Source organism: Muscardinus avellanarius, assembly GCF_963383645.1.
Source record: "Muscardinus avellanarius genome assembly, chromosome: 1".
NCBI lineage: Eukaryota > Metazoa > Chordata > Mammalia > Rodentia > Gliridae > Muscardinus > Muscardinus avellanarius.
The window spans coordinates 199,619,711-199,627,206 of record NC_137786.1 but is presented as its reverse complement, the minus strand read 5'-3'; the positions used below and the strand labels follow the sequence as shown (position 1 = coordinate 199,627,206).

At 37.0% G+C, this 7,496-nt stretch overlaps 1 pseudogene across 1 annotated transcript; it reads right to left on the bottom strand.

Annotated features, from left to right (window-relative positions):
- Positions 1-227: 227 nt before the first annotated feature.
- LOC308259461 (E3 ubiquitin-protein ligase RNF34-like) lies at positions 228-1,238 on the bottom strand (annotated as a pseudogene). Its single transcript has one exon. The product of its transcript is annotated as an E3 ubiquitin-protein ligase RNF34-like (transcript).
- Between the last annotated feature and the right edge of the window lie 6,258 nt (positions 1,239-7,496).

Genomic DNA, 7,496 nt, shown 5'->3' with positions numbered 1-7,496 from the left:
AGTGCTCACAGGCCTGTGATCGAGCCTTCAAGTGTGTGTCCACTGGCAGGCAGGTTTGTGGCTCCAACCAGGGTTTCTTCAAGTTAGGAAAAATCTTTCCAGCCTCAATCAATAATTAAAATAAAATTTAAAAATAGCTTTTCAACTGTAAATTTCCAGTCCCTTTGGTTTTCTGTGCACTGAAAAGTTTCATATTGTGTCTGGGGACGAGGGACCCAGCGTTAGCTTCAGAACTTGAGCACATGCACGGTTCACACCACATACTGTATGCAGATGGGACACTCACTCATGCGCTCGCCGCACTTGGTACAAGTGACCATGTGCCCACACTCCAGCAGGACGCAGTCAATCACAGCATCCATGAAGATGTGGAACAGGCTGTAGTCTTTCTACTCCTACAGCTGCGGATGCTCACCATATGACTTTTGGTTCTCTTCATTCTCTGTAAAACCGACTTACTTTTACAACCAGCTCTCATTTTTCACAACAGCCAGAGTAGCTGGCAAAATTCGAAGGCAGGATTTCCTTCAGCTGGCACACACTCATCCCTTCCACCTCTTCAAGCCTCTACAAATCAGACAGGGAGGCTCTCACTCTATTTTTGGAGATGCCAAGGGTTTGCTGCCCCAAGTTTTCTTCATCATCTTTCTCATCATTGTCTTCGATGTTTGTTGAAGCCACTTCACTCTGTACCTGGGCCAGTGCTCCAGACCTAAAAATTTCACTCTCCATCCATGATTCCATCCCGAGCGGAAGACATAGTAGCAGAGGGGACTCTAAAGTCTGAAACAAATGTGTAAAATTGCTAGAAGTCTGGTATCCAGGTCATCATTTGGGTCTGGTCCATGATGGTACAGCATGAGATCGTTCAAATCTTCCTTCTCCCGACAAGTGTCTGTGGATATGTTTCTAAAAAAGAGGTACTGCCAAAGATCCTTCGCCCCCAGTCATATGAGCTCAGGGTGCTAAAAGGTTGTCTCCTGTAACAAGTGGCAAGTTGAACATCGCAAATGGTTTTCTTCTAAGACTGAGCACATGGAGCAGAAATCTTCCTTGCAGGCACAATACACGTGCTTCTTTCTAAACACTGAAAAGGAAAGTCCACCGGCTTTGCCAACTATATTAAGGTCTTCTGTAGCTGTTGCTGGGTAGGTGGGGAAGTCAGAGTTTGGTGTAAATCTTTGCCTCCAGCGAATCTTTAATGCTGGCCCCGACAGCTCCTTTTCCCTTGACTTCATTCAGCAGTTCACAGCTCAAAACCCACATTGACATGGCCCTGGCATATTCCAAAACTCTTCTTTGCTTCCCAAAGTCAGAGGCATCTTTTCTTGGTCCTGAGAAATTTGTGCTTTTACCTCACATCATTCTGCTCTATAATGTGCCTCGTTGCAAATGTTTCTTTTCTTTTGATTGGCAAAGGCCTTCCTTCCTTCATGGCCAGGACAGTGGGGTCTTAGTTGGGGCAACTGGGGAACTCAAAACCATAGCAGCTCCTCGCCCAACTGACTTTCTTCCTTCTAGGCTGCAACTGCAGTGCCTCTCCAGCGTGTCCAGATGTAAGGGGCATCTGATCAGTCTCTTTTGATCTCTCTCTGTACCACTCTTTTATCTTGCACGGTGATATAGTCACACTGACCCTTCTGAAACTCAAAATTGGGAAAGTTCAGTCTAATCTCTGGCTAATTTTATTTTGTTGGAGCACTGTTCCTTTGGGTATTCACATGGATTATTCCAAAGTTTCTCTTTTTTAATGAATTTTTTTTATTTCACAAAATTATTCTTTATTTTGAAACAGGACCTCTTTAAGTTGTAGAAGGCCTCACTAAGTACCTGAGGCTGGCCGCGAACCTGCAATCCTCCTGTCTCAGCCTCCCAAGTACTGGAATTACAAGTATGTGCCACCATGCCCGGCCCATTTCAGTTTTCAATGATTGATCTGTTACTAATGTATAAGTAAGGCACACATTAAAAGTACAGTTTCTTTTTTCTCTTTACATTCTACCTCCTGTATGTATTTGTCTACCATAACCCAAAAATACAGCCAGATAAAATCTAGAAACTCGTCAATAGCCATTTTTCTTCTTTGATTGTCCTCTTTTTCCAATATCCATAATGTTGTCTCAATTCCTTTCTCATAATGCAGTAAGACTACTCTTTTATTTGAATCTTCCTCTAAAATGTGTGTACTCTCATTGTCCTGTCCTATGCTAGAACAAAGAAAATGAGAAAAAAAATTAATATTGAATAGCTCTTCCACCAAAGCATGTACTCACCAACAAAATCTGTGTGATACTCATTCTCTACTGTTCTTTCTCTCAATTTTATGTATTGTTTCTACATATTGTTGTTATTGTCTGTGGAAAGTTAATATATTGACTGTGGTTATCAGTAGAGGTAGTTTACTTAACATAAGATGTATCTAAATCTTCTTAAGTCATATGAAAAAAATATCTTCCAAGGACGAAAGACTACTTATAGATTTTAATTTTGGCATCAAATCAATTAAGAAATAGATGTAGTGTAACCTAATTTGAGTAAAGAAAGGGAGTCTATGTGAAATTGCACCATGACATAGAATTAGGCAAATATATTTATATGAATGTCATTAAAATAAGATCACATGATTTCTAGAGTTAGGATAACTTTTAGATAATTAGCATCCACTCACAACACATAACATACCTCAATCCCAGAGAGGTTTTCTAACATTTTCAAAATCAATGACCTGATATTTACAGAAATGGGATTATCTGATGTTCAGATCAATACATATCTTTTTGCATCATGATGTTTTTTCTTAGATTTTAGCATTGGAAATCAAGAGAAAAATCTATCAATGGAAAACTAACTTGTCATACACATTATACTACTAGAAAACCAGAGAATTTGGAATATTTAGACATTCCATGATATATATTTTTTTTTGAGGGTCTGAGGATGGAACCAAGGGGCATTCGACCTCCAAGCCACACCCCCTGCCCTATTGTTATTCTTTATTTTGAAACAGGGTCTCACTAAGTTGCAGAGGGTCTTACTAAGTAGCTGAGGCTGTCCAGGAACCATGATCCTCCAGTTTCAGCCTCCCAAATTCTGGGATAACAAACGTGTGCCACCAAACTCAGCTTTCATGATAATTCTAAACATATCATTCTTACTTTATGTTAAAACCTAGGCTCCCCTTCCCTGTCTTTTTTCCGTGATCCCTGTTAAAAAGCCTCTATATTTGAAAGCTCAAAAGTGTCTGCTTATTAAAAATAAGCAGAAAGTTTTATATTTTGCTCCTCTTGCTTTTCTGTATTACATAGTATTTTTTAGCAATAATACAGAAGATGAGCTGCTTGAAAATTATTCACAGTCTTTGCTTCATATAATCCCTTATTTTCACAGCATCTGTTGAAATCAACTTCACTAGATAACCAAGAATAATTTATGGCAATTACTATTACCTGCATTCAAGAAAATGACAAAGTTCTTTAATAGACCATCAAATTTTGTGTTCCCAAAAAGGGTTTCTAATACTTGTTTTCGGAGTCATCTTGTGAAATTGAATTTTCATAGCAAGAATTGTCTATACCATAAGTTCTAAAAAATGATTACTTTGCTTTCTCTCAGTATTATAAGTCACAAAGATGCTGAGGGCACCAGGTAACTGACAAGATATGAACACAATTTTTATGCAATTTTTGGAGTGTACAGTGAGCAAAATATAATATTTATTTTTATCTTAGATTATTACTGAAGACATAATTTCACATTGTCTTGATATATAATGTTTCATATTCATTTTAAATTTAAAACCATGCCATTAATGGTTGCTGTTGCATGAATCGCAGGAAATAGTGTATTTGTAGAAATTTTTGTACCTTGCAATTTGAAACAGATGGGAGGAACTAGCAATTGTTATAGGAACTGAATGAATTGATCCCTAAGCGGGCTCCATGAAACACTGTCAGAATTTCAATGAAGTTGCTTTGGTTTCTCTGACAACTGAAGAGAACACATCCCCATATATGCTAAAGTTTTTATAACGTATGAAAACATGTACATAAACAATGTCTAGCATTTTTCAGAGTTGTTAATATATTTTCAGTGGAAGAGCACTTGACTGCATAATTATCACTTGCCTTCTATGTAGAGCATAAATCTTCAAAGTGAAAACTAAGCCTTGGACTAGATGTTTTCGACTTGCCAAGTCAGCTAAACCTCCTGCCATTTCTACTCTGCTTCGTGCCTAGGGTGAAAGACTTGATTTGTGCACAGGCTTCTCATTTCTTCTTGGTTTTGCTAATAGAAATCACACAAGGTAGGGACAAGAGAAAATTAGGAGGTTGGTGTATTTATTTCTATAACTTCCTCCTCAATAACTTCTCCCCAGTAAGCTACATTGCTGTGGTCATACACCATACTTCTCCATATACATCTGAATCTCCATGCAGATACTTGATTTTTCTGTCCACTATAGAAGTGATAATGGTCCCTGCTGATATTGGTCCTGAGGTGCTGACCATCCCTGTGATTTACATTAATCCTTGCACACCCTTGAGAAAGTTCCTTTCATAGCAGTTCTCTGTAAATTGCCAAATTTGTGTGCCTCATTGTCTTTTTTCTGCCAAGACTGTTGATAATACTATCCATTTCTATTTTCTATAGTTATTTATTTTTAACACTCTCACACGGAAACTGTATGATGTACAGAACTAGTTAAAACGGGGTGGAAGAGGCAAAGAAGGTCAGCCTCTACCCCTACTGTCACTGCCACATAATAACTAAATTGGAGCAGGGAGTGATTACACTGTAAATACACAGGAGCTATAAAAACCTTTTACCAATATATGGCCACTATCAACATTGGACAGGTTCTGTCATCAGGAAGGGATAAGGATTCTGGCTTTAGAAGCTGAAGAGTTACTGACTGGGTCACAATTTTTGTGGAGGGATGTGATCTTCAAATTTTGCCCTTTATTTATTGAATTAATATTTTTGGCCTACTGTATTTCCCATATACTGCTATACTCTATGTACTATTCTGTCTAGATATACATAATTAGATTACTTCCTTTCTGATGTCTCATCCAATATCTAACTATTCATGTTTTGAAAAACATGCCTTGGCACGTATTGTTTCTTAACTTGAAAAGTCCTTTCTCTCTGTCTTCCAGGATAATCTTTATTTTTCCTCCAAATTCTGAATCAGATAAAATATCTTCCACTGACATGTCTTGAAAATACTCTCTGTCCCAGGTTAAAATAATTACACTTTCCTTCTGGATGTGGTAGCACACACCTCTGATCCTGTACCTGAGAAGCTGAGGCAGGAAAATTACAAGTTCAGTTCCAGTCAAGCCTCACCAGTTCAGCAATACTTGTGTTATAGTTTATTTCCTTATATACTACATTACCCAAACCATTCAAAATCTCCTTGGCAGCAGAACACTAACTTGTTCATTATTTTGCAACCGAAGATTTGTATGGAACTTCCAACTGCTCAATAAACATTTGCTAATCAGATTTGTAAATCAGAATAACATAAACTTCATATTGTGTGTGTTGTTTTCTTGGCTTAGATGAAGCAGACAGTAGATATAGGCTAATTTCCCTGGGAAAGAGTGTTTTGTTCTACATTTCTTAACCAAGGAGAGCAGTAGAAAGAAGAAATGTCAGTAAGTTGAGTAAGGACAAGAATCCTGGGATCAAAGATTTCTTAATATTCTTTTAAGTGACAAAACCCAGGGCATATCAATGACATGCTTCTCATTCTACAAGTTCTACCTCATTGAACCTGCATGATCTTAATATAAAAAATTGATAGTAAGAATGTAGAAGCACATTCCTGAGCTGAGGTCCAAAATTATATATGTAATATCCTGGCAAAATTTTATTGAATTTTGTCTCTTATGTGACTTTTTCCAACTACTCTAAGAAAAATAAGTGTATATTTTGACATTTATATTATTATTATTTATTTTGGCAATGTAAATTCTTTTAATATCATATTTAGATTGGCCTTACCTACATGATATACTCATAGACAACACATTATATTTGTTTATCCTTGTTACTGGGGATTTAAATCAGAGGCATTCTATTGGTATTTGTGAGCTACAACCTCAGGCCTATTTTTTGTTTCTTTTTTTTTTTTTTTTTTTTTTGGTGGTGGTACTGGGGTTCCTGGAAACCCCTCTACTTCCAGGCTACACTCCCAGGCCTACTTTTTATATTTTTATTTGGAAACAGGGTCTCCTAAGCCAGCGTGGCTGGCTTCGAACCTTCGCAATCCTCCTGTCTCCGCCTCCCAAGCGCGGGGATTACAAGCGTGCGCCACCATGCCTGGCTTGTTTCATATTTTAAAAAAAGATCTCACAAAGTTAGTGAGAACCTCACTAAGCTGCTGAAACTGGCCTTAAACTTGTGATCATTGTCTCAGCCTCCTAAATACTAGGATTATAGGCATAGGCCTATAGTCTCACAGTATGTTTTATAAATATGTTTCCCTACTTTTTTAGAAACTTATAATGCCATAAATACTCTTATGTTTAGTCATTGCTTGACTTGTCCCAGTATATCAATACATTGACTATGAGAAATGCATTGACTGTAGCATTACAAAGCCATAGGCTTTGGGGGTATAAATGCATCAAGTATCTCTTAGGCAATCAGAGGCAGCTTTCATCTGTGACCACTTTTATGTTTCACTTGCAGTTAGACATTTTAGTAACTTAAATTGAAAATGACAAAAAGAAAAAACTTACTATAAAGTTGAGTCTTGACCTTGGCAAAGGTGCTTTGGAATCAAAGTGAATTCACTTCCAAAATATAAACATATTTTAATAAAACGTTGCCTTATCTAAAACTGGCACTATTTCCCATAAAGTTTATGTCTCTGTGTGAAATATAAATTAAAATAAATATTTTGTATATCAGTTTCAGACAGTAGCAATTGCCAAACTTAAAATTATTTTTTTTCATACTAAAAGTAAATATAGAGAGTCTCATTCCTGCACAGGTCTGGTAAATTCAAACTGAGACAGCTTATTGAACAATAATTTTGTTATAAATAATGACACCTGCTATTTTTTCCAATACACAACAATTGTGTTTAGGGGTTACTGGGGATTGAATCCAGAGCATCCTTTGTCTGAGCTAAACCCAGGCCCCATATTAGCTTTTATATTGAAACAGTGTCTCATTAAGTTGCTGCAAACCTCACTAAGTTCCTGATCCTCCTGTATCAGCATTCCAAATACTGAGATTACAAGTGTGTACCACTAAGTCTGGCTACAATACACACAATTATTTAATAACTTCAGATACCAATACCATAGTATTCAACCAAATTAGCAAAACTAGACTTATTGAGGCTGGTAATTTATCCATTTCTTTTATTATTACACCCACTTAGACCATTAACATAAATAAAATCTTGAAATTAAAAATTCTAGTGTAATCAGAAAACTTGTTGAAAATACCTAGAGGGTGGCTGGTATATAGCAGATATA